Source organism: Podarcis bocagei (genome assembly GCF_964188305.1).
Source record: "Podarcis bocagei genome assembly, chromosome: 3".
NCBI classification, from domain to species: domain Eukaryota; kingdom Metazoa; phylum Chordata; class Lepidosauria; order Squamata; family Lacertidae; genus Podarcis; species Podarcis bocagei.
The window spans coordinates 2,576,937-2,602,342 of record NC_138127.1 but is presented as its reverse complement, the minus strand read 5'-3'; the positions used below and the strand labels follow the sequence as shown (position 1 = coordinate 2,602,342).

General features: G+C 43.5%; 1 protein-coding gene and 1 long non-coding RNA gene across 4 annotated transcripts in view; one reads left to right on the top strand and one right to left on the bottom strand.

Annotated features, from left to right (window-relative positions):
- Window positions 1–23,587, top strand: part of LOC308584511 — a 158,734-nt gene extending 135,147 nt beyond the window's left edge. For 2 of the 3 annotated variants that reach the window (XR_014006865.1, XR_014006866.1), the window contains exons 3-4: window positions 18,218–18,391; window positions 22,087–23,587. This is a non-coding gene — a long non-coding RNA (uncharacterized lncRNA). Of the gene's footprint in view, window positions 1–6,664; window positions 7,475–7,735; window positions 8,887–18,217; window positions 18,392–22,086 lie in introns of those variants that run through there. The other variant, XR_014006867.1, reaches the window with a different exon arrangement.
- The window catches only part of VSNL1 (visinin like 1), a 110,577-nt gene that overhangs the window by 70,922 nt on the left and 14,249 nt on the right, over window positions 1–25,406 (bottom strand). The window lies entirely within an intron of this gene.

Genomic DNA, 25,406 nt, shown 5'->3' with positions numbered 1-25,406 from the left:
AACAAGTCTGTCACTCAGATGGTGGCCCTCAGTTTCACAGCTCTCTCGATGTACCTTGCGACCATCTCTGTTGTCTGACTATCCGTATCAGATAAGAGAAAGAACAGCATAATATCTTGTGGACGGCCGGGGTTGGGGAGAATGAGTGGAGTAATAATCTCATTCCTTAGGTCTTTGTAAAGGGGGCAGGATAGGAGGACGTGGGACACTGTTTCCGTGTTACCATCTCTACATGGGCAGAGTCGTTTTTCAAATGGAGTCTTTTGGTAACGACCTTCGAGTACAGCTGAGGGAAGAACATCCCATCTAGCCAATGTAAAGGCGCGTCTGTATTTTGGGATGGTTAGTTTAAACAGATATGAAGCTGGGAAGTCAAAGTGGGAAGGGGGAAAGTAAGTATACCATGGGCACATTTTCTTTAAAATAGTCAGGTTGTTTTGCCGTTCAATGTCTTTCAGGCGCTGGCCTATTAGACTCTTTGCTTTAATGAGGCCCATTGATAGTAGGGATTGCGAATGCAGACCGCATGTAAGGAGTTTTTGATGCACGGTTTTGAACCACATGCTTTTATGAGGGTCTTGCATTACTAGAGGCAGTAGACCGGGTGGATTTAGATTAAGACGAAGCCAATAGTTGAGTGTTCTTTGCCAGGTCTGAGTTTCTACAGATGGAAGGCAGGCCTCGAGTCGTAAAGCTGCGTTTGGGACACAGGAGGGGACGCCGAATATCTGCCTTAGGAATTTAGACTGAGCAGTTTCAAGACTTGAGCAGTGGTTCCCCGTCCAGATTTGTGCCCCATACAGTAACTGCGCCAGAGGTTTTGCCTGAAAGACTTCAAAGGCTGCTGGGATATATCTGCCCCCCTTCGTGTAAAAGAAGCGCAACAGCATCTTGATACTTTGAGCTGCTTTTTCTTTGGCATATTTTTGATGGACGTCCCAGGACCCGGTCGACTGGAAGACGATACCCAGATATTTAAAGGCTTTAACCTGTTCGATTGTCTGGTTATCCATCCTCCAGCTGTACTGTCTGCATTTCCTTCCAAAAACCATGATTTTTGTTTTCTGATAATTTATTACCAGTTGCTCTCTCCTACAGTATGCTGAAAATTCACCTATGAGCCTATTTAAGCCTATTCTTGTTCGAGATAGGAGTATCGCATCATCAGCATACAAAAGCACGGATATTGATTTGTCAGCCAGTTTGGGGGCATGGAAGTCCGGAGATGACAAACAGTTAACCATATCATTGATGTAAAAGTTGAATAGAACTGGGGCCAGGATGCAACCTTGCTTGACCCCCTTGCTGACAGGAACTGGTCCTATGAGATGGCCATTTAACGAAGTTCTTACATACAACACCGTGTCTTTATATAAACAGCTGATCAGAAATAATAGTCTTTTGTCTATACTTGATGCGCTCAATTTGTCCCAGAGTCTTGCACGTGGAATTGAATCGAAGGCAGCCTTTAGATCGATAAAGGCTGCGTATAGCACCCCACGGGATTTTTTGGCATATTTGTCAATTAAATAGGCTAGGGTGAAGCAATGGTCTATGGTGGATCTGCCTTGCCTGAAACCCGCCTGCTCTTCCGCTAGAATAGCTTCAGTTTCCAGCCAGCTGGTTAGCTTAATATAAAGATGTTTGGCATATAGTTTGCTGGGTATGGGCAGAAGGCTGATTGGTCTATAGCTCGCCGGGTCTGGCATAGGTCCTTTTTTATAGATTGGAATAACTATTGCCTCTGTCCAGCCATCTGGAAGTAGACCCGTTGAGTCAATCCAGGTAAATAAAGACGCCAACAGGGGGGCCCACCAGCCAATGTTAGACTTCAGAAGTTCGGCAGGGATATAATCGTTCCCTGGGGCCTTATTGTTCTTTAATTGTGCGATTAAGTTCTCAACTTCCTTTACAGTTACTGGTGGCCAATGAGGTAGGTCCTCCAATTGGATGCGTAGTTTATAATGTTGGACTTCCTGGTCATAAAACAAGGATTGAAAATGACGCAACCACTCCATTGGTTCCACTGTACAGATGGAATTGGTGCGCTCCTGGTCCAGTAGACCAGATATGGTTCGCCAAAAGCAAGTAGTATCTTTCTCGTGCGATGCCTTAACCAAACTTTGCCATGCGGCTCGTTCAGCTTCCAATTTCTTTCTCCTTAATAATTGTTTGTAGGACCGTCTCGCATGAATATAAGCATTAAGTAGGGTGGCAGTCCCTGATTTCCTATATCTCTGGTAGGCTGTTCTCGTTTGTCTCCTTGTTTGCCGGCACTCCAGGTCAAACCAGCTTGCTCCGTCCTTTGCCCTCTTTGTAGCGGAGCTATGTATCGCTGTTGTTAAGTGGGATTTCAGTCTTTCCAGAAGTAGTTTAAAGCGTTCCATGATCGCGTCTACTGAATTGCCTGTCACAATAGCGGATCGAATAAGCTTTAACTCTGCTGACTGAAGGAGGAGGGTTAGATTTTCATTCAATATTGGGGACCATTTGAGTCTTTTGGGAGCAAGTATACCCAAATTTACAGAAGGTATATATTGTGGCTCGGCAATAGAATAGTCAAAAGGCCGACCTGCAAGCTCTAGAGTTAGAGGTAGGTGGTCACTCAGAGTATTGTGGCCTACTTGGAACTTCCTTACAAAGCTGTAGGCAAATCTTGAGATTAGAATATAATCTATGACGCTTCCCCCTGCCTTGGAAAAATGGGTATATTCCCCGGGGCGATCCCCCTCTATGTTGCCGTTTAATATCAGCAGTTCCCTCCGTCTGGCAGCCTGCACTAAGCAGAGACCTGAAGAATTGCTTCTGCTATCTTTGGACAGTCGTGTCGCACCGATATCCGTCTGTTCTTCAGGGTCCATAAATAGGTTGAAATGAGTGTATAGACTGTTGTCATCTGTTCCTATACGAGCGTTGAAATCTCCACACACAATAGTCAGGGCAGACGGGTAAGTAGATTCAAGAGGTTCTAAAAACGCCTCTAGTTCAGCCCATGAAGCCTTGACAACAGGGTTTTTTTGGCCTGGGGGAATATAGACATTGACCAGTAGAAGAGTAGTTCTCTTGAGGCTAAGTAAAGCGGCTGTTGCTAAGGAATTGCAACTGGGTAGGGCTGTTAGAGAATGCGCCAGCTCCGTGGAAAAGAAGCAAGCTAGGCCGCCACTAGATCTGCCGCCCTTTAGAGATGGAGAGGCGGGCAGGTAGTGGCAGTTATACCCATTGAGAAATATGGGATCATTCTGCCATGTCTCCTGAAAGAAGATGATGTCAAATTGCTTAAGGTAGCCCTAAGTTATAGCTTGTTTAGCTGATACGTAAATCTGGCATTGGCAACAGCTGACGGACACAATGTCCTTAGAAAGCATTCGAGACCCCCTCCTATCCCAGAACCTGGCGAGCATTGAAAGTAGTAGAGCAAAGGCCTCAGAATCAAAGGACCTTCAGCGCCACCCATAGGGGGAGAAGGTGACAAATGAGGAAGTGGGAGAAAAGGGGCCAAGGATCACTCGGGGCAACGCCATTATTCAAAGAGGCTGCATTTCCAAGCCTCTCTCTGTGAATATTGAATAAAAAGCAGTTGGTAAGGACTTTCCCCTGTCTTATCCGTTCCTGGCAACCTCCCATGGGGGGTTGGGTCCTCTGCCGCCTGACAGTCGGCATGGATAAATGGAAAACCTGACAAGAGGGCGAACGGACGGAATTGAATAGCCTCAGCAGGAGTGGTCCACAACAGCAAAACTGAGTCGCAGGTCCCGCTTGTTCATTTTAATACATAGAGATGAACACAGAGGGTTGGGTCCAGAGAAATTCAGAGCACTCCTGTGCAGCTGGAACCGGTCCAGGCTTGCTTGCTTGGCTTTTACATCCGCTGCTGCTCCTACTAGTGCAAAGTATTAAAAGGCTTTATTCAATGAAAGGTCAAAAGCACCTGGCACCCACCTGCCCAGAAACCTCACCCTATTGGCCATGGATGGGACTAGTCTATTATCCTCAGGCTCCTATGGGCAAGGTGAGATTTAAAGAGCCGCAGCACAGTGATAGGGTGCATGTTTGCCTACACAAACTCACAGGTGCAATCCCTGCCATCTGCAGGTAGGAGAGATCCCCGCCTCAAATCCTAGAGAGTCAGTGCAAACAACCACGAGCTTGATAGACTAGTGGCCTGACATTATAAGGCAGGCTTCCTCAACCTCAGCCCTCCAGATGCTTTTGGCCTACAACTCCCATGATCCCTAGCTAGCAGGACCAGTGGTCAGGGATGATGGGAATTGTAGTCTCAAAACATTTGGAGGGCTGAGGTTGAGGAAGCCTGTTATAAGGGATGCGGGTGGCACTGTGTTCTAAACAACTGAGCCTCTTGGGCTTGTCGATCAGAAGGTCGACGGCTCGAATCCCCGCGACAGAGTGAGCTCTTGTTGCTCTGTCCCAGCTCCTGCCAACCTAGCAGTTCGAAAGCACACCAGTGCAAGTAGATAAACAGGTACCCCTGTGGCGGGAAGGTAAATGGCGTTTCCGTGCGCCCTTTTTTCCGTCACGGTGTTCCGTTGTGCCAGAAGCGGTTTAGTCATGCTGGCTGCATGACCCGGAAAGATGCTGTGGACAAACGCCGGCTCCCTCAGCCTGAAAGCGAGATGAGTGCCACAACCCCATAGTCGCCTTTGACTGGACTTAACCGTCCAGGGTTCCTTTACTTTTTACCTTATAAGGCAACATCCTATATAAACCAGTGACTTTGGGACACTATGCAACGCCAGCATTTTCCACTCACTTAACATTGTCCTTGTAATTACTAAGCTAGCCTCCATACAGCAGTTCTTTTAATGAGCAAAGTGACTTAGGCATTCTGCGATCGTTTTGTCCTAATTACAAAACTGCTCCTAATCATTATCCCTCTTTGATAAATGGGGAACAGTCCTAGGTGAGATGTGCTATCTGCTAGATCACCTTGGTTCTCAAAGGCCTGGTGTTTACACCACATCAAGCTAAACAATGGGTTAGCAGGAGAAAGTGAATGCGTGGGCTCTCCTGGAATCTGTTAGTTAAAAAAAAAAATTATTAAGCTTTATAGAGAAAAATACAAAACTTAACATATTACCGCACTTTAAAACCATACCTAGACTTTTATCTAGATACAATAAAAGCACAAGAGGGGGGGGGAGAGAGAAAGAAAAAGAAAGAAATTAAAGAGTAGAAAAGAGGTTAGAAAAGTAGAAAAAGGTTAGAAAAGGTAGAAAAATTAGATTCAGAAAATAACTTCACCTGTCCGCTTTATAAAAACATTATTCACTTCATACAATCCAATATTATACCCCAAAAAAACATTTTCTATAAACAAAATTATCTTCAATCCTCAAATCCAGATATCATTATTTCTTTCTCTTTTTTTCATGCAAAAGGTCTATGGGAGATTTCCAATCTTTAACAAATTTTAACAATGACTTTTCTGTGATTAACAGCCATTCTTCCATTGTTGGTGACGAAGGATCCTTCCATCTTTGTGCATATATGGAGAGGAGCTTGCAAAGGAGCATAGAGAATATGGATCCATCAGTACTGTCTATGCTGACTAGTGGACACACTCCAAGATTTCAGACAAGGTTCTCTCCCAGGCCTACTGAGACATGCCGGGGATTGATAGGAGTCCTCTTTCTTGACATTTGACCCTAAGTTTTAGGAAGAACTCAATAGCACAAGCTGTTCAACAGCAGAACAGGCTGCCTCAGAAGGCGGATAACTTTCCTTCACTGGGGCAAGAATTCAACTTTGTGCTCTTCTGATACAGTGGTACTTCGGGTTAAGTACTTAATTCGTTCCGGAGGTCCGTTCTTAACCTGAAACTGTTCTTAACCTGAAGGACCACTTTAGCTAATGGGGCCTCCTGCTGCTGCCACGCTGCCGGAGCACGATTTCTGTTCTCATCCTGAAGCAAAGTTCTTAACCTGAGGTACTAATTCTGGGTTAGCGGAGTCTGTAACCTGAAGTGCATGTAACCCAAGGTACTACTGTAGTTCCCATCAGCGAAAGCAACTTGGCTTGCCAGATGGAACGATTCCTCCTCTCTTCCCCACCTGTTTGCTGTTGCAGGGGTTCTCCTGAACCCCTCTCCAGCCAATTTTGGGGGAACACAGGGGCAGGAGTAGGGGAAAAGACCCATTGTGCAAGCAAGAAGTCCTTGTACAGTTGAATCCCATCCTAGGAGGTTTTCCTCAGCCAAGAATGGATGGCCACACCTATCAGGGATGCCATCGTGGTGGGTTTCCTGCAACAGCTGGCAATGGTTGCATCTCAGGTCCTTTCCAATTCTATCTTACTAACACTACCCAATATAGATCTGTCAAAGCTCAAATCCGATTTGATCTCTTAGAGGGATAACTGATGGTTAAATGAGGGCTGCCTGGGCCAAATATGGCTTCCTATGGTGCCCGCAAGTATTGAAACATTATGTGAATCATGGGGCAAGCCGTGGGTTCACATGTACCTGCTAATCGGTAGTGAGCAAATCAGCTCTAGGGTTTTGTACTTCTCAATGTACTAGCCCCCAATCTGTTTTCTCAGGAACGGCTTCCTTATTCACCTAGAAAACTGTTTGTATCAAAATGAAAATGGTACACAGGAGGCCTCTGGCGAGGATTTATTTTAACTTGTTCCTTTGATTTCCCCTCAGCAATGAGCAACGCTCCCATTGTCCTTGCTTTCTTTCTCCCTGCAGCTCTCTGAAATGCCTTTTTCAAAAAGAGAAAGGAAAAAGGAGCACGTTGTACTGCATGAAAAAATAGCTATGATGGAAAGGCCAGTCTCATGAATAAAAAGACTGAAATTAGACGAATAGGATTTCTTTCTCATTGCTGCAGTAGGCGTTAATAACATATCTTGAACCAAGCATGCCATGCAAAAAATAAAAAAAAAGTTCTTCTGGTTTATCCACTTGTTGAAATAAAAGTTGGATAAGTGATGAAATAGATACAGTGGTACCTCTGGTTATGTACTTAATTCGTTCCGGAGGTCCGTTCTTAACCTGAAACTGTTCTTAACCTGAAGCACCACTTTAGATAATGGGGCCTCCCGCTGCTACCACACCACGGCGGTGTGATTTCTGTTCTCATCCTGAAGCAAAGTTCTTAACCCGAGGTACTATTTCTGGGTTAGCGGAGTCTGTAACCTGAAGCGTATGTAACCTGAAGTGTATGTAACCCGAGGTACCACTGTACATCTTTGGGCCACCGAAATATTCTACAGCTTTCCAGGCCTGGATAAATAATAGGTATTGTGAGCCTTTTTCTCATTGGTATAGATGGCCATTCAGGAAATGACACAAGACATGCAAAGACATTTTAAATACAACAATAACATGGCACTATTCTGTGCTGGGGTGACATAACATCTTACAGGCCATGTTTCTCTTTATAAATATAGCTTTAGTGGTTCAATTTGTCATATTCAAAGCAGTACCACTGATACAAGCCGACCTGGATGTGTAGAATTTGGGTACCGTATTTTTCGCTCTGTAAGACGCACCAGACCACAAGACGCACGTAGTTTTTGGAGGAGGAAAACAAGAAAAAAAATATTCTGAATCTCAGAAGCCGGAACAGCAAGAGGGATCGCTGCGCCGTGAAAGCAACAATCCCTCTTGCTGTTCTGGCTTCTGGGATAGCTGTGCAGCCTGCATTTGCTCCATAAGACGCACACACATTTCCACTTACTTTTTAGGAGGGAAAAAGTGAGTCTTATCGAGCAAAAAATACGGTATATTGTTCTAATCCATTTTCTGTCTATCGTTGATTTTATGTTTCGAATGATTTAAAGAGCTGTTTTATCTCTTTTTTTTAAACTGATAATTTTATTGTGTCATTCTCTTTGTAAAACCATTTTGAGGGGTTCTTTTAAACAATCAAGTGCTGTGTGTGTGTGGCAGTGTTTAGAGAATTAAGAACGTTTAAATCTCTTCCCCTGAAATAAATGGGGCTTCAGAGTTCTTCCAGTTTGGCTGGGTCATCCTTGCTGTGGTAGATGGTGACAATGTTAGTTAATGACTTAATAGTTGCTTTCTCTTACAAAAGCAACTCAAAGCAACTTACATCAATAAATAAACAACACAGGCATTAAAACCAGCATTAAACAAAACAGAGAAAAATTAAATTCTGATTGTCTCTCACCTCCACCATTACTATTTATGCAGTTTTATCCTTGTACTTTATGAGGAATACGAGGGAAGGTCTCTAAACCCAAACGGCTGATACTCTAGAAATGGACACAAAAGAAGCAAGCTCTCTGCTCTTTTACTTAGAACTTTACTGCTACCAGAATCATTGTTATCATTGATTTACCTGTGTACTGCTTACATGCCCAAATGGCATTATTTTATCATCAGTTATAAAATATTGACACATAATTAAAGCACACAATGAAAAACAACTCCATCAAAATATCCAAAGCACCCACGATTAAAATAGACAATAAAACTAGCCCGTTACAAAGCACAGCAATTAAAACGGAGGAGCAATCAAAACAATTAGATCAGGAAGCTCAAGTTCAGGGGAACGCTTGTCAAAACAAGCGTGCCTTCAAGAGTCAGCAGAATGACAATATTGATGTGGCTTCTACTATTTCAGCATGGAGGCTGTTCACAACACTGGCACATCTACTGAAAAAGCCCACCATCATGCATGTTGTACGCTGAAAGAAAATTATATGAAAATGATGTACCGGTGGTATTTGACTCTTAGTAAGTTAGTAAAAATGTGTAGGATAAGTGCAAGTATATGCTGGAAGTCTAAAGAAAAAGAAGGCAACTTTTATCATATGTGGCGGACATGTAAGGTAATAAAATCATTCTGGGAAATGATATAAAATGAATTGAAGAAAATGTTTAAAATAACCAGAAGCCTTTTTATTAGGATCTGTAGGTACAAATATTCCAAAGGAGCAGAAAAGACTTGTTATGTATGCGACAACAGCCACATGGATCTTACTAGCCCAGAGATGGAAAGAAGACAAAGTCCCTACCAGAGAGGAATGAATGGCAAACCAAGCTGTTGGACTATGCCATGGGTAGGCAAACTAAGGCCCGGGGGTCGGATCCAGCCCAATCGCCTTCTAAATCTGGCCTGTGGACGGTCCGGGAATCAGCATGTTTTTACATGAGTAGAATGTGTCCTTTTATTTAAAATGCATCTCTGGGTTATTTGTGGGGCATAGGAATTTGTTCATTTTTCCACCCCTTCAAAATATAGTCCAGCCCCCCACAAGGTCTGAGGGACAGTGGACCAGCCCCCTGCTGAAAAAGTTTGCTGACCTCTGACTATGCCAAAATGGCAAAACTGACCGGAAAGCTCAGGCACCAAGATGACCAAAACTTCAATGGGAAAAATTATAATTTACCTAAGAGACCACTGTAAACATATGGAAAGATTAGCAGCATTGCAGTAACACTAGTAATGTAGCAAACACTAGGAATAAAATGGAGTGATATAAAACATGGATTCTGGAATAATATGCAGTTGGAAAAGTGTGACATTTGGACCCAGGGAGGGTAAGATGGGGAGTCCAGAGATTCAGAGAAATCTCTAAACATAGATATTCATTTTGTATTGTTATAATTCTATATTTGCAAAATCAAATAAAAAATATTTCAAAAAGAAAAAGCTCACCGCCATGGTGCCATAAACCAAGAATCACCAGGGTGGTAGCAAAATTAACAGGGTCCAGAGTTATTTAGGGATTTGTATGAAAGCAGGAGGACCTAAGATTATGCACTTCCTTCATCCCTCCTACCCTGCCTCAAATCCTTTCACTGAGCACAAGCTCCTTGCCTTTATTGTTAACCATCTCTACAGTTTGGCCCCAGTCTCCTTGCTTGTCCTCACAAATCGTTATACCTTCACCTGCATTCTTCTTGCCTTCAACCCCAGACTGCCCTGCTCAGTTCTTTTCTTGCACGGCTTCTCTGTGGATGAGCAGACAGCTGTATTGGGGAAACCATGCATGTGTGGGCCTTTCTAATGCAGATGTGTGTGTCTTTTTAAAAAAATCATTTTTATTTGATTTTACAAAAATAAGTTTATAGCAGTACCAAATGCATATCCGTATAGAGATTTCTCTGACTCGCGCAACTTTCCCCATCCCTTCCACATGTCCTAATGTGAACATTTTCAGCTACATATTATTTCTTAATCTATATTTTGTATTCATCCATATTATCCATAACACAGTGGTACCTCGGTTTAAGGACAGTCCTGCTTATGAGCGATTTGGTTTACGAACTCTGCAAAACTGGAAATAGTGTCCTGGTTTGCGAACTTTACCTTGGTCTAAGAATGGAAGCCGAACGGTGGAAGGGCACCGGCGGCGGGAGGCCTGATTAGGGAAAGTGCACCTCGGTTTAAGAACGGATTCAGTTTAAGAACAGATTCTGGAACAGATTAAGTTCATAAACTGAGGTATCACTGTACCTGTTACATTACAAGTGATATTAAAACCCTAATGTTTTCATCATAACCTAGACAGCATCTTAAAAAGCAGAGACATCACCTTGCCAACAAAGGTCCATATAGTTAAAGCTATGGTTTTCCCAGTAGTGATGTATGGAAGTGAGAGCTGGACCAGAAAGAAGGCTGATCGCCAAAGAATTGATGCTTTTGAATTATGGTGCTGGAGGAGACTCTTGAGAGTCCCATGGACTGCAAGATCAAACGCATCCATTCTGAAGGAAATCAGCCCTGGGTGCTCACTGGAAGGACAGATCGCGAAGCTGAGACTCCAATACTTTGGCCATCTCATGAGAAGAGAAGACTCCCTGGAAAAGACCCTGATGTTGGGAAAGATGGAGGACACAAGGAGAAGGGGACGACAGAGGATGAGATGGTTGGATAATGTTCTCGAAGCTACCAGCATGAGTTTGACCAAACTGCGGGAGGCAGTGGAAGACAGGAGTGTCTGGCGTGCTCTGGTCCATGGGGTCACGAAGAGTTGGGCATGACTAAACGACTAAACAACAACAACCATGTTTTCATCTGTTTACAGTGGTCTCCTAAGTAAATTATAAATTTCTCCCATTCTTTTTTTTAAAAAAAATTCCCCTTGGTTCCTGAGCTTTCCAGTCAGCTTTGCCATTTTGGTGTAGTCCGTCAGCTTAGTTCCTCCCTGGTAGGGACTCTTTCTTCTTTCCATCTCTGGGCTAGTAGCATCTGTGTGTCTGTTGTTGCATACATAAAAAGTCTTTTCCTGCAGATATGTGTGTCAATACCAAGATGTCCTGGGGCCAGTGCCATGTGGCACAACCCCACTGTCCCCTTCTCCATGCCTATTATCTATGCATGGGGTGGGGGGACTCAATAGGGCTTGCCACTGCCGGACATATGTTTCGTGTGTTAAGATCAGAAGGGGCTCTCCTGGTAGTTCCTGCATTAAATGAGGCACGAAGTTGAAATATACTTGGAGTCGAGAGTGGATTTCATGCTCTTATTCAGCTTATAGTGGTGAAGAGGAATGGAAGTTCCCCCATAGTGTCTGCTTTATATACATTATTTACACAATGGGCGCCACATGATTGGCTAATTCCGGGATTCTCCTGTAGGCCAATCAGGTTGTGGATTCACTTCCACCTGGAGCTGGACTGGATGGCTCCTGTGGACCAATCAGACTGCTGCATTCTGGGTCCTATTGTTCTAGGACAAATCAGACTGCTGCATTCTGAATCCTATTGTTCTAGGACCAATCAGACTGCTGCATTCTGAATCCTATTGTTCTAGGACCAATCAGACTGCTGCATTTTGGATCCTATTCAACTCAGTACATAACAGAAGTGCAGGTGACACCCCCCCCCCCCACTGAAGGACATCTCCCCTCCCCTCAGTCGTCTTTTAGATGCCAGGTGAAAACCCACCTTTCTTTGCTTGGCTTTTAGCACCAGACAGGTTAAGACATTCTGGTGGGGTTTTTTTAATCAAGCTATTTACAACAGCTGGGATAGTTCAGTCGGTAGAGCATTAGACTCTTTAATCTCAGGGTTGTGGGTTGGAGCCCCACCTCGGGCCTTGCAGAGGGATGAATTAGATGACCCTCGTGGTCCCTTCCAACTCTACAATTCTATGATGGTACGTAATTTAAAAGAATTGTTTTAACGCTTCCGTTTATTGTGCTTTTAGATTGCTGTACATTGTGTAACCTATCCTATGCCCCCCCCTTTTGTTAAGGGCCATATATAAATCTCTTAAGAGATGATAGATAGATAGATAGATAGATAGATAGATAGATAGATAGATAGATAGATAGATAGTTTTCTCCTCCTTTTAAATTAATCTCCCTTAGTGCTTCCATGGATGCCAAGATGTGTTCCTTTCCAAAACACCTAACTGGTATCATCTCTCTCTCTCTCTCTCTCTCTCTCTCTCTCTCTCTCTCCTTTCAAATCCTTCCTCAAAACCACTTTTCCCACAAAGCCTTTTGCCCAGCCCCTTAATTCCATCAGTTATCCTGCACAACTGGAAGAAAGCCAAAGCATTTCCTCTTGTTCATCTTCCTCTCTCGTTACTGTTCCATCTTCCGTTCCTTCTTTCCCTCGGATGACTTCCCAGTGTTTACACAAGAAAGAGACAGGAACACAGGAGATGCCATATATAATACAATAATAATAGTGTTTAATTTATATCCCGCCCACCTTGCTGGGTTTCCCCAGCCACTCTGGACGGCTTACAACCCAACAAAGCATCAAACATTAAAACAACAACAACAAGCAAACCAATAAATCAACAGAAACCAACAACAGTAATAGCAATAATAAACAGTTTACACTTATACCCAAATTAAAATAACCGCCAACCCCGATCAAACATTTAACCAACATCAGCCCAACAAAAACAAAACAGAGGAACCAAGATTTGAACATTTTAAAACACTTTAGCCAGTTGTCCCAACCCAAGAGTTATTCCAGCAATGTCCTTCCGGCCTCCCAGGAGCCTTTTAGGAAGGGCACAAAGTGGCTTCAAATCAGTGTGAAGGTAAATACAAATATGCATCCATGAATACAAAGGAATAATACAAAAATGATTTCTTAGTATTATTATCATTATTAATTTATTTATACCCCGCCCAACAGAGACAATGTAAATATTTTTTTAAAATGTAGTGTATTTTGGGTCTATGGACCACAATAAAATTGTGTGTGTGTGTGTGCGCGCGTGTGTGTGTAAATGAAAAAACAATACAGTGCCATGCATTCCAAATTCTAGGATAATAGGATGGTGGATTTTTACTGTGGCCCTCATGTCTACCATAAAAAAAAAAGTGAGTGCCAAGTCAAAACAAATTTATTTGATTTACAGTGGTAAAGGTAAAGGTACCCCTGCCCGTACGGGCCAGTCTTGACAGACTAGGGTTGTGCGCTCATCTCACTCTAGAGGCCAGGAGCCAGCGCTGTCCGCAGACACTTCCGGGTCACGTGGCCACCGTGACAAAGCTGCTCTGGCCATTTACCTTCCCGCTAGTAAGCGGTCAATATTTATCTACTTGCACCCGGGGGTGCTTTCGAACTGCTAGGTTGGCAGGCGCTGGGACCGAGCAACGGGAGCGCACCCCGCCGTGGGGATTCGAACCGCCGACCATGCGATCGGCAAATCCTAGGCGCTGAGGTTTAACCCACAGCGCGACCCGCGTATCCGATTTACAGTGGTACCTCGGGTTAAGTACTTAATTCGTTCCGGAGGTCCGTACTTAACCTGAAACTGTTCTTAACCTGAAGCACCACTTTAGCTAATGGGGCCTCCCACTGCCACTGCACCGCTGGAGCACAATTTCTGTTCTCATCCTGAAGCAAAGTTCTTAACCGGAAGCACTATTTCTGGGTTAGTGGAGTCTGTAACCTGAAGCGTATGTAACCTAAAGTGTATGTAATCTGAGGTACCACTGTATTTGATACCATGACGAAATAACATTTTGAGTCACTATTTCCTTAGGAAATAGGAATCCATGCATCTCCTATTCAGTTTGTAGGCCTCCTAAGGGGCAGCGCTCATGCAGAAGATCTGAGGTTCCATCCTTCATGTCTCCAGGATGGTCTGGGGAAACGCCCCCCCCATCAGAAACCCTGCCGCCCATCAGTGTTGATAACCCTGAGACAGATGGACTCCAGGCTCTGACTTGGTCTAAAGTAGCTTTCTATGTTTCTGACTGTCCTTGCTACCCTTTTGCTTTTACTGGAAAAAGCAAACAGATGGGCTGAAACACTGCAATTATACTGTGTAATTATGAAAGAATGCACAATTAAACATTTCCTAGAAGGGCCCAGAGCCAGATCACATTAGCTGTGCTCAATTTCCATTGAAATGAATGGGAACTAGTGATATAAGTGGAAGCAGCCCCAATCAATGGGTCAAGCAGAACCTCCCATTGATTTTAATGGGCCAGGGTTTCCCATACAGCATGCAAGTGCTATTCAGACAGATTCTCCCCTCCCGGCAAAATAACGAGATCAGGTCTCAGGTCTAAAGTATATAGCCGGTGCAGAACATTATCTTGACTGAATTGGTAGTTTTTCTGTGTATCTGAAGAAGTGTGCATGCACACGAAAGCTCATACCAAGAACTAACTTAGTTGGTCTTTAAGGTGCTACTGGAAGGAATTTTTTTATTTTGACTATGGCAGACCAACACGGCTACCTATCTGTAACTGGATTTTACCATGACAGCCTGTCTGACTGCCAAGGCTACAAAGATCTGCCAGGGGACATGTGGAGAGCAGGAGAAGGAAATATCTTTAGCACATCTGTGTCTTTATAAAGCATCTCATTCCTTATGGGGTTTGATGGATGAAGAAGACATGGGTAATTCATGGATGACTGAATCAAGGTTTGCATTTTGAACAGTGTTGTTTAGTCGTTTCGTCGTGTCCGACTCTTCGTGACCCCATGGACCAGAGCACGCCAGGCACTCCTGTCTTCCACTGCCTCCCACAGTTTGGTCAAACTCATGCTGGTAGCTTTGAGAACACTGTCCAACCATGTCATCCCCTTCTCCTTGCGCCCTCCATCTTTCCCAGCATCAGGGTCTTTTCCAGGGAGTCTTTTCTTCTCATGAGGTGGCCAAAGTATTGGAGCCTCAGCTTCAGGATCTGTCCTTCCAGTGAGCACACAGGGCTGATTTCCTTAAGAATGGAGAGGTTTGATCTTCTTGCAGTCCATGGGACTCTCAAGAGTCTCCTCCAGCACCATAATTCAAAAGCATCAATTCTTTGGCGATCAGCCTTCTTTCTGGTCCAGCTCTCACTTCCATACATCACTACTGGGAAAACCATAGCTTTAACTATATGGACCTTTGTTGGCAAGGTGATGTCTCTGTAGCCAATGCTAGTCCTACTTAAAGTAGACTTACTGCAGTTAATGGGCCTAAGTTAGCCATGTCTACTAAGTTCAATGTGTCTACTAGCATGGATCCAACCCATTGTGTCCTCTGGCCAGGAAGCAACAAAAGAAAGCAAAAGAAAGCAATGTACACTTACTAGACGAAACATTTCTAGCCCACCCAGGGGCATCAGTGCCCAGTGAATTGGCAATGCCAGCAGCCTACACATTATTTCTATCTAAAATTGTATCTGGAGTTTTAGGCTCTCCATCTGATGGTGTCAGGAAGCCCAGAACTGGCCAAATCCCGGGGCTATTAAGGAGAGAGCGAACAGGTGGCAGCCAGGCACTGCCGGTGAAAATTAAGACCGAGCTCTCCTATTCCAGTCTGCTTTGACCTTCTCTTGTGCCAGGGAAGGAATTCAAGAAGCAAAGGTCATAGCTACAGCAGAGATGGGCAGACTTCAGCCTTGTAGGCAGTGGAAGCACTGGATCAGTGCCTTGCCTCGGTAATGGACTGGTTGAAAGCCAACAAACAGAAGAAGAAGAAGAAGAAGAAGAAGAAGAAGAAGAAGAAGAGTAGTTTGGATTTAATATCCCGCTTTATCACTACCCGAAGGAGTCTCAAAGCGGCTAACATTCTCCTTTCAATCCAGATAAGACACTGTTAGTGGGTGGTTCCCTAGACCAGATGGGTGGGAGATCACCTGCTCTTGATGGGGTTACACTGCAGGTTTGTAGCTTGGGGGTCCTCCTGGATCCTTTGCTGTCGCTCGAGACTCAGGTGGCCTCTGTGGCCCGGAGTGCCTTCCATCAGTTTCGGCTGGTGGCCCAGCTACACCCCTATCAGGACAGGGATAGCCAACTACTGTTGTCTATGCTCTGGTAACCTCCAGGTTACTTTACTGCAATGCGTTATACATAGGGCTGCCTCTGAAGACGGTTTGGAAACTTCAGCTGGTGCAGAATTCAGCGGCCCGGTTGCTCACCGGAGCAAGACAGTTTGAGCATATAACACCGATCCTGGTCCGACTGCACTTCCATCATCCCTAGCTAGCAAGACCAGTGGTCAGGAATGATGGGAACTGTAGTCCAAAAGCAGTTGGAGACCCAAGCTTGGGAAACATTGCTCCAATGTATCCTTTTCCAGAATTTTTTTTTTGGGGGGGGATGAGGATTAGTTGTTGCTGTTGTTCGACAATTAGGGGGTAGAAATACTTGCAAATCACTCAGAGATCTACTAGTAGAGTCCAACCAGGGGTGCCATCTTGAATATAATATTGAGGGGCCCAGGTAAGCCCTGTCCTGCACAACTGATCACAAGACACAGGGCACACATATCATTTGAATGCCAATGCCAGTGTATAAGACAAGTACAAATACCTGCTGGAAATGTAAGGGGAAAGAAGGCATCTTCTACCATATGTGGTGGACATGTAAGGTAATAAAAGCATTCTTGGAAATGATATACAGTGGTACCTTGGTTTAAGAACAGTCCTGTTTATGAATGATTCGGTTTACGAACTCCGCAAAACCGGAAGTAGTGTTCCGGTTTGCAAACTTTACGAACGGTGGAAGTGCACCAGCGGCGGGAGGCCTCATTAGGGAAAGCACGCCTCAGTTTAAGAACGGATTTGGTTTAAGAACGGACTTCCGGAACGGATTAAGTTCGTAAACTGAGGTACCACTGTATAATGAACTGGGGGGAAAATGTTTAAAACAACCTCTGTAAAAAACAACAACACAGAAGCTTTTTTATTAGGAATTGTAGGTACTGATATCCCAAAGGAACATAAAAGTCTTTTTATGTATGCGACAACAGCCACGCGGATGTTACTGGCCCAGAGATGGAAATAATGTCCCTACCTGAGAAGAATGGCAGACCAAGCTGTTGGACTATGCCAAAATGGCAAAACTGACCAAAAAGATCAGGAACTAAGAAGGCCAAAACTTCAGAATGGGGGGAAATTATAATTTATCTAGGAGACTACTATAAACAGATGAAAACATTAGCAGGATTCTAATAATCTAATATGGATTATGAAATAATATGCAGTTGAGAAGGTGTACAATAGGACCCATGGAGGGAAAGGTGGGAAGTCCAGAAATTTGGAGAAATATCTAAATATGGATATGTAATTTGGATTGTTATACTTTTATATTTGTAAAATCATTATATATATATATATATATCACCATTAAACAATTATTCAACATGTTAAAAGGGGGTGGGGGAGAGAATGGCAATGCTCATCAACTGGGAGGGGCAGACTCCTCAAATATTTTATGGGGGGGGGACGGGACAGAAAAGATCTCAGCCCCTAGGGGTTGGCTCATATGATCCTAATCTAATTGAAAACTTTCCATTTCAGTTTCTTTTCCAAAATATTTTCTATTTGTTTTAGAGAAACACAAACAGAACAAAAAGAAAGAATACAAAGAATCCAAGATGTAAACCATAACAGTTAATTTCAGTTTCTCTGTCACCATGTTTTCCGTTTTAAATTAGGTTAAATTAGGTTCTCCACACTTCCAGAAGAGATTGAGAATTATTATTTTTTAATCTTCATGAAAACGCACTAGCATTTTCTCCTGATATAGACATGTGTGTGTGCGGTTGCACCTAATAGGAATGCTTTTGCAAAGCAGTTCCCCCAAATATAATATATTCTTGCATGCTATTTTTACTAACACATGCACTTTATTCCCACTAATACCAGTATATGCATTTTTACACACATTGATGTAAAGCTGCATATCAAAATTCAGAGATAGCTCTGTTTAGGTTCTCATATTGTTTCAGAAAGTGAGAATTGGGTCGATTTGTCTTTAAAATGCCAACAGAATCAAATTTCTTCCCTACTCTTTTCCTCTAATCTACAGCACAATCTGGAAGATTAGGCGAGGACAACCATGAGGCAAGAAGCAGGCATATTGAAAACACCTTGGAGTGTCCGCAGCAGCCGCAAAAGGAGTAAGCGGAGCATATCGGACAATCCTCATTTCTCAACCCTTCCCAACGACGCAGGAAGAAGAAGAAAAATCACAAAATATGAGGTTAGATTATGGGGTTTTACAGTGCAAAAGGTTTGCATTAAAATTCCTTGGGTTCTCACTCTCAGCAAAAGACATGCAAGTGGTTTCTTCCAGCAGTAGATCAAACTCCACTGTTTAAAATAATTTCAGCCTTGCATGTCCCATATCTTGTAAAAAAATCACATATCCATGTCTGAAAATCAAACATTATGGGACATGTTTATGATTGGAATAGTTCCTTTGGAATTAATATAAGTGATGCAATTGATTTGGCTTTTTAAATCCTCTGGAATGTTTTTTGGAGTAAAATGCAGATTGCAGTTGTCTAGCAATATAATATTTTATTTATTTTAATGCCAGTTACAATAATGCAGGATGCTAATTTACAGGACCCCAAGAGCTTTGGGCTGATTTCTTTCTTTCTTTCTTTCTGCTGGGCATCATGCCCTCTGCTATATCGCAAACTGCTTGCGAAAGTCCAAATTCCATAAGCAGCTCTGGCTGAAGGCCTGCTGTCCAAAGAACAGAAACCCAAAGCTTCAATGGATGGGTGGCACTAGTTGTGCTGTCGTCTGGATCGTGGCCATCGCTTTTCTCTTCTGCAGCATTAATTACTAGTGCGCAATGGTTTGCTGGAGCTGACGATTTGCTGGCTGTTACTCTCCTTTTTTAAAGCTTTAAGGAAGTCATGTAGCACTTGATTAATAACAGCTTACAAGAGCTCATGCCAATGAAAGATATTGGCCTGCTTTCTTCCCTCTTGGCCCTTTTTGTGCCTGACCCAATTCTATACCACATTTCATGGTACAGGTCTGGGCTTTAAACCTCCATGTCTGAGCGTTTTGGTTTTAGAGGTTTGTTTGTTTTTGTCCTGGCGCTTTCCCGAGGAAAACTCGTGTTTGACCGCTGAATCGGAGCAAATGGCAATCCAAGTTTTCCACAGAATACCATTTGCTCCAATTCAGTGATAAAATGCAGAGTTTCCTGCGGAAAGCGCTGGAAGGCGAAAGAACTACACAAAAAGTGTGGTGCAAAAGGAAGTCTGGATAAGTCCTTAAGTGTGTTGTTCGAACCAGGACTGGTGGTTAAACTCTGCCCTTGCTAACCATGAAGCTGTACAAACCTAGGCTACAATGAGGAGCCTTACCGCTGCCCTTAATGACTTACCGTATTTTTCGCTCTATAAGACGCACCTTTTCCCTCCTAAAAAATAAGGGGAAATGTGTGTGCGTCTTGTGGAGCGAATGCAGGCTGCGCAGCTATCCCAGAAGCCAGAACAGCGAAAGGAATCGCTGTGTAGCGATCCCTCTTGCTGTTCTGGCTTCTGGGATTCAGAATATTTTTTTTCTTGTTTTTCTCCTCCAAAAAACTAGGTGCGTCTTATGGTCTGGTGCGTCTTATAGAGCAAAAGAATACGGTATTTGAATTGTTCCATAATTGCTCAGAACAACGTATTATTGGGAATGGTAATGAGTCCCTTTCTACGCAGAATAAAGGTTTAAAAAAACCAAAAGGTAAAAGACCCTTGGACAGCTAAGTCCAGTCAAAGGCGACTATGGGATTGCAGCGCTCATCTCGCTTTCTGGCTGAGATAGGCGGCGATTGTCCACAGACAGCTTTCCAGGTCATGCGGCCAGCACGACTAAACCGCTACTGGCGCATAGAGGACCATGATGGAAGCCAGAGCACAGGAAAACGCCATTTACCTTCCCACCACAGCGGTACCTATTTATCTACTTGCACTGACGTGCTTTCAAATTGCTAGGTTGGCAGGAGCTGGGACAGAGCAACGGGAGCTCACCCCATTGCAGGGTTTGAACCACTGACCTTCTGATCGGCAAGCCCATGAGGCTCAGTGGTTTAGATGACAGTGCAACCCGCAAAGCCACTAGAAAGAAATTGTGTGGGTAGAACTGCATACAGTGGACCATATGGAGAGACAGTATAGCTCAAGGACATAGCACACACTCTGCATTTCCAGGTTCACTTCCCGCCACGTCCAGTTAAAGGGATCTGATAGCAGGGATGGAGTCTCTGTCCGAGAAGCCCTGGAAAGTCACTGCCATTCAATGTGGAGAATATTCGACTAGGTGGACAAGCAGAGAGCAGTTCCCAGGTCTGTTTCTGTGATCTGCTACCCAAGAAACTCACAGTGTAGCTTAGGCATTTCTGTACAGTCTCCCCTGCCCCCCACCCTTTTAGTACAACACTTTCCAGAGTAGTTATTACCTTGTTCCTGAAAAAAGCCTTGCCTTTTGGGAACCAGAAGCACATTCCCTGCACGCCTCCACAGAGAAAAATGGGAGAGCTCACATAAAGCTGTTACTTCTCAATAGAGAGCTGTTTTAGGGGAAATCAGTGCTCTTGTTTTACTTTTCCCCAAAGAAATCGAGGGCAGCACCACAGAGAAATCAATATCCTCCTGCTACTCTAGCAGTTCATATAAATCAAGATAGCTATCAAAGTTTAAAGCCAGGGAAACAGATAGCATTTTTTAAAAATGCTATGTGCTGACACCCACAGTCTAATATATGTGACTAGGTTACTAAAAAATTGTTTTTTTGTACCCCACATGCATGATTGGGTAGCCCTAGCCACTCTGGGTGTCTTCCAATAAAATATACCAAAACACAACAGAACATCACACATTACAGTGGTACCTCGGGTTACAGACGCTTCAGGTTACAGACTCTGCTAACCTAGAAATAGTACCCCAGGTTCAGAACTTTGCTTCAGGATGAGAACAGAAACTGTGTGGCGGTGGCGTGGTGGCAGCGGGAGGCCCCATTAACTAAAGTGGTACCTCAGATTAAGAACAGTTTCAGGTTAAGAACGGACCTCCAGAATGAATTAAGTTCTTAACCCGAGGTACCACTGTAAAAGCTTCCCAATACAGGGAGGGAACTTTTTTCATATGTGGTGGGCATGTAAAAAGGTTAAAGAATATTGGGAAACGATTTACGAGATAAAAAAAAATGTTTAAAACAATTTTCCCAAAAAGACCGGAGGCATTTTTGCTAGGAATCATTCAGACGGAGGTCCCCAGGTGACCGGGGGGGGGGGTTATTTATGTATGCAACAACAGCAGCCTGAGTTTTGTTAGCCCAAAAATGGAAAGTGAGGGAGGTCCCAGGTAAGGTTTGGCAACTTAAGATGACAGAATTTGCGGACGGAGCTGGTGTAACATATAGAATAAGAGAGCAATAAGAACATGCATTTAAAGAGGAGTGGAATTTTTTTTTTTGCTGAGTATATGCAAAATGTGCACAGCTGAAAATGCTGTCAGCATTAAGGTAAATTCAACAGAATAACAAACACTGGAGTGATGTGAGATAGGAGAACTTCCTTTTGACCACACTTTTTGTGTGGCTCTTTCCCCTCCCAGCGCTTTCCCGAGGAAACTCTGCATTTTATTGCTGAATTGGAGCAAATGGTATTCCGCGGAAAACTTGGACAGCCATTTGCTCCGATTCAGCGGTCAAACACGAGTTTTCCTCGGGAAAGCGCCAGGACTGAATAAAACGGTTATAGTAAAATATGCAGGAATGGTGGATAAACTAATTGAACCATGGAAGGGGAAGGATGGAAGTCCCTGAATGTATGGTACTATGTAAGATTTTTATTTTGAGGCATAAAATTGAAAACTTAATAAAATCTCTCTCTCTCTCTCTCTCTCTCTCTCTCTCTCTCTCTCTCTCTCTAGCTTCCCAAAGCAGGGCTGCCTTCAGATGTTTACAAAGGTCATGTAGTTTTTTATTTCCCTGAGTGGCTGGGGAAACCCAGCCAGATGGGCGGGGCATAAATAATAAAATTATTTTTTCCAGTAGCACCTTAGAGACCAACGAAGTTTGGTATTGGTATGAGCTTTCGTGTGCATGCACACTTCTTCAGATACATCTGAAGTTTGTCTTAGTCCCACGGGGCAATAGCAGCCCAGGGAGGACAGTGTAGACTGAAGAAATTTGCCCAGGAAAGGAAGATTAATTTTCCCGATCCCACAGCAGTCCTAATCATAATTTTGTACCCCTCATCCTACCCAGGGCAGTTGCTCATTTTTATAAAACAAAAACGTGAGATATCCTTGCAACGTTTAAAGAATTACTCTCATGTTTTCCCAAGTATTCCTTACATACGAGAACTATGAATAGTTCCAATCCAGGTTTGACTCAGGATGATTTTTACACCCCCCCCAACTTACTTAGGCAGCTATGAAAGATACTTGTAGGTCTCACTCTTCCAGTTCCTACAAGAATCATTTTAATAAAACCATGTTTTGCCTTAGGCCTCTTTGGCTTTCCCTGGGTCCCTGAAGGATCTTCCACTCTGGACCACAGATCAAATGTGTAATGGCTAATGTAACCCTCGAGGATGGCATTTATTTCAAACTAATCAATTCAGGTAAAAGAGTATACTCCCAGACTCAGATGGCCCTTTTAAATCATAACATAGAAAATCAAGAGATTCAGCGCCTAATTCAGATCAGTGCTTTTCTCAGCTGTAGCCTAGCAAGCATCTGACACCATCTACAATTTGACATCTTAAAGTACTAGGCAAATTGGTGGACGTTTTTTTAAGGAATGCAGAAGCACTTTTAAAATATATGCATGTACTCAGATGTTGAGAGAGACACAGAGAGCCTGAACTGGCTTTTGATTTTGCTAAACAAATTTATTCAGAGTTAGAAAGGATTGTCGCAGAGCCTCACAGAAGTGGCCGGCTTAGCCTGAAAACCCCTAGGAAGATGCCATGCATATGTAAGAAGAGGGACTGTGGAAATTTACTAGCTAAAGCACTGTGGCTCTTATTGCAGCATTCGACCTGTTATTTTGAAGCACAGCTCAGCATAAGAATTGTTTCGTATACTTTTTTATTATTAATAGAAATTTCTTAATTTATTTATTTTATTACATTTGATGGATTGATCTACTGATTAAATCCATTCAAGTATGCAGACAACTTATTTCTGAGTCTGCAATCCTCCATGTGCCTCAAAAGATTCCATCAACCTTGCCTCCGAAAATTTTTACATATCACTCGGGGAGACAAGCGAACTAATTCCAGTGTACTGGAAGAAGCAAAGATCCCCAGTGTCAAAGCAATGATTCTTCAACATCAACTTCATTGGACTGGTCATGTTGTGCGGATGCCTGATGATCGTCTTCCAAAGCAACTACTCTATTCCCAACTCAAGAATGGAAAGTGTAATGCTGGTGGTCAACAAAAGAGGTTTAAAGACTCTCTCAAGTCAAATCTTTAAAAATGCAGTATAAGCACGACAATTGAGAAACATTGGCCTGCGAGCGCTCAAACTGGAGAACAGCTTTTACCAAAGGTGTCATGGACTTTGAAGGCGCTCAAACTCAGGACCAAAGGGAGAAATGCGCTAAGAGGAAGGCACACTTGGCAAACCGTCACCGTGATCAACTCCCGCCCAGAAACCTATGTCCCCACTGTGAAAGGACATGTGGATCCAGAATTGGCCTCCACAGTCACTTACGGACTCACTGTTAAAACCGTGTTGATGGAAGACAATCTTACTCAGCTATGAGCGATTGAAGAAGAAGACCTGGAGAAAAAAGTCAAATTGAACTAAGGGGCATTGACTTCTGAGTAAGCATCCATTGGATGACTGCACAGATGTCTATAACAGCATTATGATATTGGCAGCTTTATTTTCAATTCCTTTCCTAATGATCCCTAGAATGGAATGTGCCTTTTCCACACATGCTGTGCACTGGATTGACATTTTCATCCAGCAATGGTCCCAAGATCATGTTCCTGGTCAGTTACTGCTAGTTCAGACCCTGCGAGAATATACGTGAAATTAATATTTTTGCCTCCTGAGACACATCACTTCACATTTGTCTACTACACAGACTTGCATTTGCCATTTTATTGCCCATTCACTCCATTTGGGAAAGTCCTTTTCAAGCTTTCTGCGATCTCTGTTTGTCCCCCGAGCAATTTATTATCGTCAGCTGACTTGGCCATCTCACTGCCCACCCCTAAGTCTAGATTGTTTGTGTTATGTACTGAGTTGAATAGGCTCCAAATTGCAGCAGTCTGATTGGTCCTAGAACAATAGGATTCAGAATGCAGCAGTCTGATTGGTCCGCAGGAGCTACCCAATCCAACTCCACGTGCAAGTGAATCCGCAACCTGATTGGCCTACGGGAGAATCCCAGAATTAGCCAATCATGTGGGGCCCATTGTGTAAATAATGTATATAAAGCAGACATTTCGGGGGAACTTCCATTCCTCACTACTATGAGCTGAAGAAAGAGCATGAAATCCACACTCGACTCCGAGTATATTTCAGTTTGTTAACAAGTTAAAAAACACAGCCCCCCGAACTGATCCTTAGGAGACCCTGCTTTCTATTTATCTCCCTTCAAAAAAAAATGCCCATTTATTCCTTCTCTCTGCGTCCTGCTACCTTAAGCAATTCCTGACTCATAAGAGGCCTTCTCCACTTATTCCTTGACAGCTAAGCTTACTCATGAGTCTTTGGTGAGGTACTTTGGCAAGCAATTGCTGCTGTGGGCCAGGCAGGAAGAAAATGTGATATTGGCAGTGCTTTTTTGCTAAAAGAAATATTAAGGGGTGCTCTCATTTTCCTACTCATATTGAAATACTGCCCCTCAATGAGGCCAAACTTAGATTCACAAAATGTTTAGAGGTATGTGTACCCCTGCGTCCCCCCAGAAAAAAGCACTGGATATTAGTGATGCCTCTGAAATGCCACTCCCCCAATAACCTGGAACAATAAGAGAAAGAGTGATGATGATATCTCCACAGTGTCCTCTCCTAAACATCTTGGAACAAGCAGGGGAAAGGTGATACAGTGGTACCTTGGGTTAAGTACTTAATTCGTTCCGGAGGTCCGTACTTAACCTGAAACTGTTCTTAACCTGAAGCACCACTTTAGCTAATGGGGCCTCCTGCTGCTGCTGCGCCGCCGGAGCACAATTTCTGTTCTCATTCTGAAGAAAAGTTCTTAACCTGAAGCACTATTTCTGGGTTAGCGGAGTCTGTA